The sequence below is a fragment of the Pan troglodytes genome, chromosome 6 (genome assembly GCF_028858775.2).
Source record: "Pan troglodytes isolate AG18354 chromosome 6, NHGRI_mPanTro3-v2.0_pri, whole genome shotgun sequence".
Lineage (NCBI taxonomy): Eukaryota > Metazoa > Chordata > Mammalia > Primates > Hominidae > Pan > Pan troglodytes.
Window position 1 is genome coordinate 41864901 of NC_072404.2, and position 13236 is coordinate 41878136.

The window sequence follows — 13236 nt, forward strand, 5'->3', positions numbered from 1 at the left end:
AAGTGCTGGGATTACAAGTGTGAGCCACTGCACCCAGCAAAACTAAGGATCTTGAGATGAAGTGACGATTATCCTGAATTATCTAAATGTGTCTGATGTAATCACAAGAGTCCTTGTAAAAGGGAGGCAGAGGAAGTCGGAGATTTGATGATGGAAGGAGCGAGAGATAATTATTGGGAGATGCTACCCTGCTGGCTTTGAAGATGGAGGAAGGGGCCATAAGCCAAGTAATGTGAGCAGCCTCTGAAACCTGGAAAAGGAAGGAAAAGGATTCTCCCCTAGAGCCTCCAGAAGGAATGCAGCCTGATATGGTTTGGATATTTGTCCCCACCCAAATCTCATGTTGAAGTGTATTCCTCAATGTCAGAGGTGGGGCCTGGTGGGAGGTGTTTGGGTCATGGGGCCAATCCCTCACAGCTCAGTGCTTTCCTCACAATAGTGAATGAGTTCTCTCGAGATCTGGTTGTTGTAAAGTGTGGCACCTTCTCTCTCCCCACTGTCTCTCTCACTTCCACTCCTGCCTGTTCCACCTTTGCCTTCTGCCATGATTGGAAGCTCCCTGAGGCCTCCCCAGAAGCAGATGCTGGTGCAATGCTTCCTATACTTCCTGTAGAACCATGAGCCAATTAAATCTCTTTTCTTTATAAATTACCCAGTCTTAGGTGTTTCTTTATAGCAATACAAGAACAGATTAATACAGAAAATTGCTACTGAGGAGTGGAGCATTGCTATAAAGATACCTGAAAATGTGGAAGTGGGTTTGGAATTGGGTAACAGGCAGAGGTTGTTGGAGTTTGGAGGGCTCAGAAGGCAGGAAGATGAGGGAAAGTTTGAAGCTTCTTAAGACACTGGTTAAATGGTTGTGACCAAAATGCTGATAGTGATATGGACAGTGAAGGACAGGCTGGTGAGGTCTTACATGGAAATGAGGAACTTATCAGAAACTTAAGCAAAGGTCCTGTATGTTATGCCTTGGCAAAGAGCTTGGCTGCAATGTGTTCATGCCTTGGGTAACTGTGACAGTTTGAACTTGAAAGTGATGATTTAGGGTATCTGGTGGAAGAAATTTCTCAGTAGCAAAGCATTCAGGGTGTGGCCTGTCTGCTTTTAACAGATGCCCAGATTCAGGCGCAAAGAAATGACTTGAATTTGGAATTCATAATTAAAAAGAGAGTGTAATTAAAAAGCAGAGTGTAAAAGTTTGAAAAATTTGCAACCTGGACATGTGGCAGAGAAAGAAAAAGCGTGATCAGAATAGGAATTCAAGCAGGCTGTTGAGCAACCACTTGCTAGCAAGATTTGGATATCTAAAAAAGAGCCAGGTGCTGATAAGACAACATGAAAAAGGCCTCAAAGGCATTCCAGAGATCTCTGAGGCAGCCCTTCCCATCACAGGCTCTGAGGCTTAGGAGGGAATAATGGTTTCTGGGTCAGGCCCAGAGCCCCGCTGCCCTGCCCAGCCTTGGTACACTGTTTCCCACATCCCAGCCGCTCCCCTTCCAGCCATGGCTCAATGCGGCCCAGGTACAGCTCAGGCTACCATTTCAGAGGGTGCAAGCTATAAACCTTGGCTGCTCCCACATGGCATTAAGCCTGTGGGTGTGCAGAGTGCAAGAGTGAAAGAGACTTGGCATCCTCCACCTAGATGGGAGTGTATGAGAAAATCTGGGTGCCCAGGCAGAAGCCTGTTACAGGGGTGGAGCCCTCATAGAGAACTTCTACTAAGGCCCCACATACAGAGTCCCTATTGGGCCACTGACTAGTAGAACTGTGAGAAGGGGGTCACTATCCTCCAGACCCCAGAATGGTAGATACACCAGAAGATTGCACTCTGTGCCTGGAAAAGCCTCAGGCATGCTCCAACCCATGAGAGAAGCCTTAGGCACTGAACCCTGCAAAGCCACAGGAGCTAGCTGCCCAAGGCCTTGGAAGCCCACCCCTTGCACCAGTGTTCCCTGAATGTGGGGCATGGAGTCAAGGATTATTTTGGAGCTTTAAGGTTTAATGACTGCCCCACTGGATTTCAAATTTAAGGTTTAATGACTGCCCCACTGGGTTTCAAACTTTAATGGGGCCTGTAATCCCTTCCTTTTGGCCAGTTTCTCCCTTTTGGAATGGGAATGTTTATCCAACACCTGTACCCTCATTATATATTGGAAGTAAATAACTTGTTTGATTTTACAGGCTCATAGGTGAAAGGGACTCATCTTCAGATGAGACTTGGGACTTGGACTTGGGACTTCTGAGTTAATAGTGGAATGATTTAAGACTTTGAGGGACTGTTGGGAAGGCATGATTATATTTTGCAATGTGAGAAGGACATGAGATTTGGCAGAGGCCAGCGGTGGTATGATATAATTTGGACATTTGCCCCCACCAAAATCTCATGTTGAATTGTTATCCCCAGTGTTAGAGGTGGGGCCTGGTGGAAGGTGTTTGGGTCATTGGGGTTGATCCCTCATGGTTTGGTGCTACCCTCAGGATAGTGAGTGAATTTTCTCAAGATCTGGTTGTTGTAAAGTATGGCACCACCCACCCCCCGCCAGCTCCCACTTTCACCATGTGAGATGCCTGCTCCTCATTTACCTCCTGCCATGATTGTAAGCTTCCTGAGGCCTCCCCAGAAGCAGATGCTGGTGCAATGCTTCCTGTACAGCCTGCAGAACCATGAGCCAATTAAACCTCTTTTCATTAGAAATTATCCAGTCTCGGCTGTTTGTTTATAGCAATGCAAGAACAAACTAATACACAGCCTGACTGATACCTTGATTTTAAGAACCATTTTGAACTTCTGACCTCCAAAAGTGTAAGATAAGTTAATGTTGTTTTAAGCCACTAAGCTTGTAGTAATTTGTTACAGCAGAAAAACTAATACATTAATTTTAAAAATTCTTTTATAATCTCCCCACTATTTTTCTATTGACCAGCTTGCCTTTTAATCATGTCCTATTCCCTTTTCTGAATCACATTTCATAAACTGTTAAAGGAAAATGCAGCTGTAACCAAAAATATTCTATTTCTTCCCCCACCACCCACCTTTTTGTTATTACCAATATTTATTTAGCTGAGGGTTCCTATTTTACATAAACCTCACCCTCTTCCTAGTATCCCTGGAGCTTTTACCGAGTATCTTCTACTCTTCTTTGCTTGAATGCATATACAAATGGGCATTCCTTTGTGCCAGTGCTGTCAGCATTCCCAAACGCAGACTGTCAGCTGTCTCCAAGACATTCCTCTATGGATGGAGCGTGGATCTCCTGCTCCACAAAAAGCTGTCCTGCTCTGCTGTGGGTAAATGGGCCCGGAAATGAAATTACTGGCATCCCAGACTTGATCCTGAAAATGATTCATAGTTTGAAATCCACTTCTCCTGTTCACACATAGCCATGCAGAAGCCACAATGACAGTGACATGTCTGGCATGCCCGACAGCATATTGGCTCTGGAGAAATGCCCAGTTGAAGCCCCGGGTAGGCATTTATTGTTCATGAGGTCTACATTCTTTGTTTTTTTTTTATAGAGGGTTTCACTATGTTGCCCAGGCTGACCTTGAACTCCTGGGCTCAAGTGATCCTTCTGCCTTAGTCTCCCAAGTAGCTGGGACTACAGGTGTGCATCATTGCGCCTGGCTAATCTACATTCTATGTCATCCACAGATGACCTAATTTCCCATTTACCCATCAGAGGCTTAGAGACTTCCCTGCCCAGGGGAGGAATGGGCTTCAAATTAAGCAAATCAGTATGCAGAGCAGCCCTAATTAAATTATACTCCTGTGGCCAATCCCACACTACAGGATAAACTATATACTGCTTATCAAATCATCAACTTGCACGTGAATGTACAAAGGACAAATAAACATAATATGTCTCCCATATTCACTTCCAGGCCCCCCACGCTAATGGCTGGTGAAACCTTAGCCAGGTGGGGCTGTGAGGAATGTTTCATCCCTTCTCGTTGACAGTGTCTTCTTTCATTCTATTGATTGTCTGTGGCCACACTTCCTTGTCGTCCTCCAGTCTGTCCTAGATGGCTCACCCCCTCTGCTGGGGCTCCAAATCCAATAGCAGACAAGGCTTCTTTCTGGCTACAATTGCTCAAAGGTCATAACTTCCAGGTCCCGTATTCAGGAGCCTTAGCTCTCCTGGTTGTTACAGGCTACTGCATGAGTCTGTGCAGATGTAGATGCTGAGATGAGAACTCTGTAAAGTTGGCAGCCCAGAGCCCTGAACCAGCCCCATGCTCTGTGATGCTTCCCCACCCCAACCATCCCATCTGTCTCACTTGTGTTGTATCTCTAGGAAGAAATTTCTTGTCCTTAGATTTATGTTGGCAAAGATTTCCACGCGGAGTACAACTTGGAAAAGGGCCTGTGGAGAAGAAATAATAGATTCTGTGCTATTTCTTGTGTTTCGACACGAAGCCTGTCCTGGAATCACCTGGAGGACGTACACAAACACACAGTGCCTGGGCTTCAACCGGGACCAAGCAAACCTGAAGCCATGGGGGTGGAGGCAGACACGGACATTCATAAAGCTGCCCAGGCGACTTTAAAGAGAGCCAGTGCTGAGAGGCCAGTGCAGGGGCGAAGTCTGGGGAGGGCAGAGATGTCCAAGAGCGGTGAGGTGCAGGGGCTCCCAGCCTGGAAAGGCACTCGGATGAAGCTCCCCCCAGTTCAGCTCCCCTGGACTGCACCCTCATCCTCTGCTTTGCCCCCAGCTCCGGGCGGGCAGCCCTGGTTCTCATGACTTTGTCTCCTGCTCCACCCACCCCTTTACATAGGTGACCTTGTTTTCCTTCTGGTTCTGGCTTCAGATATGACTTATCAACACAGTTGCACATGCAGGTTCCTGCCCGACCAGCCCCCACCCCAACCCAGCCTCCCAGAATCCTGCAAGGCAGCCCAGGGTTACTGCCCGGGGCAGCCTCCTGCTTAACTGGGAGGGAGAACTCATGAGATTGTGGATCATTTCCCTCAGAACCTCAAGGACATCTCAATGAACCTGCAAGGCCTAATAGATAGGAAGAGAGCACGAGAGGTTTGTTGAATGTGAAAACAAACATAAACTCAAAAACCTAATTTAAATCATTGATTTCAACTTGATCCTCTACCCAAGCCCTTACCAAATGTGCTATCAAGTGGCTAATATGATTGCTCTGGACTTCTTTTGAAGATATGTCACCAAGGGGGAAAGAAGACATGGGGTGGGGGCTGGTGTACACAGCAGCTGTGGGTTACTGGGAGAACTGGAGTCTTTTCTGAATTAAATACAAACATTTGAAGGTGCAGGTTAAGTGGGGACGGTGGAGTTAGCTGTAGGTTCTATCAAGGTCCTAGCTCTTGTTCTGGGTGATGGTCTTGCAGTCCTTATTACATTAAAGAATGAAACAAAAAGCCTAATCAGGTAACAGCAGGCCAGACGGGGACCAATGATTTCAGTGTGCTCTGAAGAAAGGATGGTGATGAATCCATATGCCAGTTTTGTGGACCTGAGGTGCAGAAAATGGAGCACGGGAACACACTGCAGTAGGCCAGGTCCCAAGTGGCCATAACGAAGTCTTTGCTGAGGGGTAGAGAGAGGAGCTTTGATATGGTTTGGATCTGTGTCACCACCCAAATCTCATGTGTAATTGTAATCCCAGTGTTGGAGATGGGGCCTGGTGGGAGGGGATTGTATCATTGGGGTGGATCCTTCATGAATGGTTTAGTACAGGGGTTCCCAACCCCTAGGCCATGGATGGGTACTTACTGTGTTAGGAACCTGGCCACACAGCAGGAGGTGAGTAGCAAATGAGAGAGCATTACCGCCTGAGTTCCACCTTCTGTTAGATCAGTGGTGGTGTTAGATTCTCACAGGAGCTTGAAGCCTATTGTGAACTGTGCATGCGAGGGATCTAGGTTGAGAATCTAATGCCTGATGATCTGAAGTGGAACTGTTTCATCCCGAAATCATTCCCCGCCCACCCACCAGTCCATGGAAAAATTGTCTTCCACAAAACTAGTCCCTGGTGCCAAAAAGGTCGGGGACTGCAGGTTTAGTACCATCCATCTGGTGCTGTTCTTGTGATAGAGTTCTCACAAGATCTGGTTGTTTAAAAATATGTAGCACTTCCCCTCTCTCTCTCTTCCTCCTGCTCTAGCCATGTGAGACATCTGGCTCCTTCATCTTCTGCCATGGTTGTAAGTTTCCTGAGGCCTCTCCAGAAGCAGAGGCTGCCATGCTTCCTGTACAGCCTGCAGAATCATGAGCCTAGTAAACTTTTCTTTATAAATTACCCTGTCTCCGGTATTTCTTTCTTTCTTTTTTTGTTTTTTAAGACAGGGTCTCGCTTTGTCGCCCAGGGTGGAGTGCAGTGGCGCCATCTCGGCTCACTGCAAGCTCCGCCTCCCAGACTCACACCATTCTCCTGCCTCAGCCTCCCTAGTAGCTGGGACTACAGGCACCCGCCACCACACCTGGTTAATTTTTTGCATTTTTAGTAGAGATGGGGTTTCACCGTGTTAACCAGGATGGTCTCGATCTCCTGACCTCATGATCCGCCTGCCTCAGCCTCCCAAAGTGCTGGGATTACAGGCGAGGTATTTCTTTATAGTAATGTGAGAACAGACTAATATGGGGTTCCTCCCACTTGGCGCCACCGTGTCAGCTGGAGGGGAACTGGCATGAGGTTTGAACGATGTGGCCTCTGTCAAGCTGGCTGTGTCTAGGGAGAGCTTCCAAGCTGCACGCGTCAAGAGGAGGCATGCATCTGTGCCTGAAAGAAGCTGGACGGAGGCTCCAAGGCCTGAGTGACTGTGTCCTGCAGAAGTTCGCCCCAGTTGGCAGGCCCATTTAGGGGGGACATGGAGAAGAAGGTGCCAGCAGGATGGGTTCAGATGTCCTGGTGCTCTCGCTGCAATGGCTTCCATGCCTGGAGCACTCAGAACAGTCTCGGCTGAGTATTTACAGACATCGTCTCATTTCCTCCTCCCAACCCACACAGAAGCCAGGTTTTATGGGTCCAGAATTGTATACAATTTGGGGAGCCTTTTTTGAAAAGGAACACATATGAGCTAATACAAATAGACTGAAATAAGAGGAAAAAAATAAAATAATTTCTTTAGAAAGGAAAAGGAACACCAACTTACCAACATGAAATTAGGTACAAAAGCAGGTCTTTAGAAGTGAGGGCTACCTAAGCTTTAGCTTCATTCACTTTGCAGTACATTTGGCTCTGGGGACAGGTATCATCACCCCCATTTTAAAGGTCAAGAAATTGAGGCACAGATTGGTGAAGTGATTCACCCAATGTCAGACAGTGGGCAACGAATTAGCTAGGATTGCATCCCAGATCCGTTTAGTGTCACCCAAGTTAGTAGTAACACCCAATGACCTCTGATGGCGGTGGTGATGGTTGCCTCTGTTCTAGAAAGAATGTGCATCTAATTTGCATCATAAAGTGATTGATGCCATCAGCTGTGTTTATGCCATCAGTTAGTCTGTATTGATCCAGGGCGTATTTTGTGCAGGTGGGGACCCTGGGAAGTTAGCAGTAATGGAGAAAAGCGTGGAATGCTCTCCAGGTATTAACACCACTGCCACCGCCACCCCGGCCATAGAACACTGCACAGGGAGAAGGCAACAGAGCAAAACAAGCATATTGCATTTCTCCAGCTGCTCCGGAAGTCCTTGGGACAGGAACCATGTGTGTTTAGGAGAACACCTCCATAAGCCTTTGGAAGCAGAAAACAAGAGCCTGTGGGCTTGAGCTGGAAGAAGACAACAAAGAAATGCCAGACCACCTTACGTTAGAAAAAAGTGCCCTAATGGGGGCCAGAAAGGCAGAGTGAAGGAAGAGAGAAGGAAAGGGGAAAAGGGATAACAGCGGGCAGGGGAAATGTGGCAGGAAGGACAGCCCAAGTGGACATGTCCAAGACTTCAAAAAACCAGACTGTACTCAGTTTGTACCCCTGTCCTTTATAGCATAAATCTCCATAGCCCCAGAGTTTCAGCACAGCTAGAACACACACAGGGGTCTTGAATGCAAGGGCTGTGTGAGGGAGGGATTGTGTGTGTGAGGGCCTATGTGTGTAGTGAAGTGTTCATAGACAAATGTTCAAAAGAGGATGCTCAGATCATTACCGATGCCCTGTGTTGTTAAGAGTTTATCATCTGTGAATGGAAGGGTTTATAACAGGATAATGACAGAAACGTGAGTTTAATACACTTTTTAAAAGATGTTTCCTAGAATGCTGTATACACAATGTGCTGAACAATATTATTTCAGTGAACGTAGGTCATGTATATAGTTGTGTATGTGAGAGTATGTATGTGTGTGGGAGTGTGTGTGTTGTGTGTATGCATGTGAGATTGTGCATGTATGAGTGTGTGTGAGTGGTGCGTATATGTTTATTAGTTGGTGTGTGTAAGCATGTGTGTGTGTGAGTGTGTAAGAGTGTGAGTGTTGAGTCTGTGTGTGTGTCTGAAGCTGAGGTCAACATCTGGGCTAGATCAAAAACCTAATTGAGGAAAGCATAGTGGAGTGGAAGCAAGAAATATTATTCCTGGGGCTTCACCAAAATCTAAAATTGGGCACTGATGGGGTGGGGATTTGAGATCCTCTCCTCTAGATCTTGGAGGGCAGATGGTCCCCTCTGACATCCGGGTTGGAAAGGGGAAAGTAGCACTGTTGAGCATGCCCTGGGCCCCAGTCCCCATGGCTGTGCCACACACATTATCTCATCTGCTTTCCCCACAATCATACGAGATGAGTATTTTTTTGCCTACTTGGTAAAGAAATCAAGGCTCAGTCAAAGAGGTTAAACAACTGGCCAGTAGTGAACAGCTGTTAAGAACAGGATTCCTCTGATGTCACAGCCCCTGCTGATTCCCTACTTCCCCTACACGCCACCCAGTCCCACCTTGCTGTGATATTTCTCCCACTTTAGTCCATTTCCAGAACATTTGGCATAGGCAAGTCGAAGACAATTGGCTGGCAGTCCCTGTGTCTCCGCAATGCAGTTGCCCAGCTCGGTTTCCTCCCACAATCTCCTTTTCCTTTCCTCTTACCCCTTTCCCTGTCAGGGCTCTCATTGAAGCCAGTGGAAAATTACTGACCTAGTCATTGGCTCCTGCGTCTTAAATGGAGACATTACTGCTCCCTGCTGCCCAGATTGTCCCTGAACTCTTGACCAAATATGTGGTAGCTGCTTTTAACTGTGACCTCACACATCAAGTGAAAATGCTAGAGACAAATACATATTACCTTTTTCCCCTGCATCTTCCACAGAAATTGAGAGAAAAACATCTTAATGGAATTGATTAAATAGATGAGATGACATTTTAAACACTTGACCATAGGTAAAGTAGTGTGTTATGCAAACTCATTTTAATGTGTTGGCCATCTGACTGCCACCAAGGCATAGCTACTTGTTTTTTCTTGGTAAAGTGCAAAATAGCTGTCAAGCCAGATCTCTAGGTGATAATAAGCATCCAATTATCACTAAAAATGGAGTCTTGTCCAGGACACCTGCCAGTCCTTGGAGATTCAAGTAGAACTCTATGTGCTGGTTCAGCTACACTGAAGAAGGGAAACAAATAAAAATGGTGATTTATGAGTGCCTCCTTTGTGCCAGTCACTGTGCTAAGCATGCTACATTCATAATCTTATCCTATCTACAGAGCAGGGTGGACACCATTGCTATCCCCTTTTTGCAGAAGAGGGAATTAATGCCCAAGGTCACAAGCTTATATGTGTCTGGGCTCATCCAGTTCTTCACCTCCTCAACATAGGTTAGGATGGCACTTTCCTGATCCTTTGATGTTAGTAACGTGTCACTTCCAGGTAAAAGTAGTTTCCTCATCTGCAAATGAAAAATAGTATCTATCCTGCAACCTGTTTGGAAGATGTATTAGCCTGTTCTCACATTGCTATAAGGAACGACATAAGATTTATGTATGAAAAGAGTGATTTCTGAAGAAAACAGCTTAATTGACTCACAGTCCCACAGGCTGTATGGGAACTATGGATGGGAAAGCCTCAGAAAACTTACAATCATGGTGGAAAGTGAAGGGGAAGCAGGCGCATCTTCATAAGGTGGCAGGAAGGAGACAGAGAGCAAAGTGTGAAGTGCTACACACTTATAAACAACCAGCTCTCATGAGAACTCACTCACTATCATGAGAATAGCAAGGGGGAAGTTTGCCCCCATGATCCAGTCAATTCCCACCAGGTCCTTCCTCCAACATTGAGGATTGGTTTGATATTAGATTTGGGTGGGGACACAAATCCAAACCATATCAGAAAATTTAATGTAATTATATATATATATAATAATAATGTATCTAAAAACATATAAGATAGTGCATGGCTTAATAAATGTTAGTTATTATTTTAATGATAATGATTACATGATGTTGCTACTTGAGAATCTTCAGGAGCTTCCTTTACTTATTAAGTCATGACCAAACTTCTCAGTCAGACATTCCAGGCTCCAATTCCTCACTGATGCTTCTGTCATGGTTCAGGCTACCTTACTTAGCTCCTGGACTCTGTTGGGTGGGAGGAATAGGAAGATGAAGGCAGGAACCAGCACCTGAGAAGACAGGAACTGCTTCAAGTAGCTTGGCCTCAGGAGTGACCCACGATAGTAGTGCCTGCCTCAGCTAACCCTTAAGGTGGCCCAGGAGTCTCTATCCAGCAGAAAGAACACAGCTATTGGAGGCAATCCTGGCAATTAGCATTGGTCATTATGCCTGTTGCTGAAGGCAAAGTTTTTTAACCATTTATAGTGTTGGATTAAGACATATATATTGGAGTTTTTGTTCTGGGCAAGGTGGAGTAAGCACACCCTACCCTGTTTCTCCCACAAAATGCAAAAATGAACCCTGGACAGACTACACTGAACAGCTATCTAAGGACAATGACAAGTAAACAGGAGCAGGTGAATTGGGGAAAGAGATCAGAATATGAAGTACCACCAAAACCACCATGAATCTCTCATCTTTTATCCCCTCTGGTATCATCTGGCCTGGACTCATTAGTCTGGCCTGGATGTGCACACCAAAAGCAAGCAGGGCTCTAAAAAGAATCCTCACTTTCTGGTCCAAGGTGGTTGTGGGGACACCTAAGAGTTATAAGAAGTGGAGAAAGTCCCTGGTTTTTAAATCTTTTTTCACTCTTGCCCACCCAACCCCCAGGTAATCCCATAGTGGCAGCAGTAACAACAATGGCAACAGCAGCCTGGAGAGCACCGAAATACTTAAAGCTCTGAGGGAAGCGAGTCTTCCCTCCACTAGAGAAGCTGTGGTCCCAAGAGGGTGGGACAAAATACCATTCCCTTTTCTCTCTCTCTGTTCATACACTGCCTGGTAGGACAGACTCAAGTATAGCCATGAGATGTATGCAGCAAGGTAGGAAAACTAAAGACCTAGCTTTCTAACCAGAGGACAAAAAAAATGGGGCTTCAGTGGGCCAAAAATGCCAGAATAATCTCAGAAAGGAGACTGCTCAAGAGAGCAGTTCCATATTAACTCCGAGGCTTACTTCTAAGCTGCACATGGTGTGAGAACTGAACTGTGCATGAGACTATGATCCAGGCCACCAAATGGCCACTGGGCAACATACACACAACAGATTCCCATAGCACTGCAAAGGCTTTGAAAACTGAACTGATATTAGAACCACAGTCCACAGGAGAACTCGAGTCTGGAGCCTAATTAGATTGATTGCCTGCAAAAACAAAACAAAACAAAATTCAAAATTCTCTTTAGGATTTAAACAAGACATGGATCCTCATAATTTAATATTCAAAATGTTCAGGACACAATCCAAAACTACTTGACATATGAAAGACAAGAAAAACTTCAACTTATAGGGAAAAGAACAATCAACAGATGCCAACTGCAAGATGACACAAATGTTGAAATTATTAAAGATGCAAAGGCAACTATTATAACAATATTCCAAGAAGTAAGGGAAAATTCTCTTGAAACAAAAAAGTCTCAACAAAGACTATAGAAGATACAAAGAAGGACAAAAGAGAAACTTTTTGGAACTGAAAATTACAATGACTGAAATAAAATATTGCCTGGATAAGATCAATAGCAAAAAAGAGAAAGTCAGTGAATTGAAGATTGAATAGAAATTATCCAATCTGAACAAAAGGAAAAAATTAAAAATTAATGAACAGAGTATTGGAGGCATGTGAGACAATACGAAAAAGTCTAATATTCATATTGTTAGAGTTCCAGAGGGAGAAGGGGAAGAATAGGATGGAAAGAAACAAACAAAACCCAAAGGAAACCGTGCCCAGATGCATCGTAATTAAACTGCTAAAAACTAGGGCAAAACATCTTGAAAGCAGCCAGAGAAAAATGACACTTTATATAAAGGGAAACATTGACTTAAATAACTGTGGATTCCTCAGGAAAAAAAAGTAGGCCAGAGGAAATGGAATAACATTTTTAAAGTGCTGAAAGAGAAAAAACTGTCAATCTGGAATTCAATATCCAGTGAAAACATCCTTCAGGAACGAAGATGAAATAAAGACATTCTCAATGAATGAAATCTGGAAGAATTCATCACCAACAGACATGTTCCAAAATCAATACTAAAGAAATACTTTTCCTCCTAAGATGCAGAACAAAGCAAAGATGTTCTGGCAAAGGAAGAATGAAAGTAATGGGCAAACAATCAGTGGTTGCCAGGGATTAGGGGTGGGAGATGTGTGACCACAAAGGGAAGAATGAGAGAATTTGTGTATGATGAACTGGCTGTATCCTATTGTGGTTGTGGTTACCTGAATCTAAACATATGTTAAACCTTATCAAACTGTTATGCCCCAAAATAAAATTTAAAAATAAAGTTAAAATGATTGTGTATTTTTTTAGTGGCTTAAAACTACATAAGTTTTTATGTTATGGTTAAAAGTTAGAACGTGGGTTAGAAGTTCAACACAGGTCTCTCTGGGCTAAAAGCAAGGTGTTGGCAGGGTTGCATTCCTGTATGGAAGCTCTAGGGGAGAATCCCTTTCCTTGTCTTTCCCAGCTCCTAGAGGCCATTACATTCCTTGGCTTATAACATCTTCCTTCATTTTCAAAGCCAGCAATATCAGGCCAAGTCCTTCCCACATTGCCTCACTTTAACCTCCTCTTTTGTCTCCCTCTTCTGATTCTTCTTTTTTATTGAGGTGAAATTTACACAAAATTAACCTTTTTCATGTCCATTTTAAAGTGAACAATTCAATGGCATTTAGTA

General features: G+C 44.7%; 1 long non-coding RNA gene across 1 annotated transcript; it reads left to right on the forward strand.

Moving 5' to 3' along the window:
* The first annotated feature begins 7494 nt into the window (after positions 1–7494).
* Positions 7495–12843, forward strand: LOC104007159 (uncharacterized). The gene is made up of 2 exons (XR_681282.4): positions 7495–7561; positions 11178–12843. It is a non-coding gene; the product is annotated as an uncharacterized LOC104007159 (long non-coding RNA).
* Positions 12844–13236: the final 393 nt, after the last annotated feature.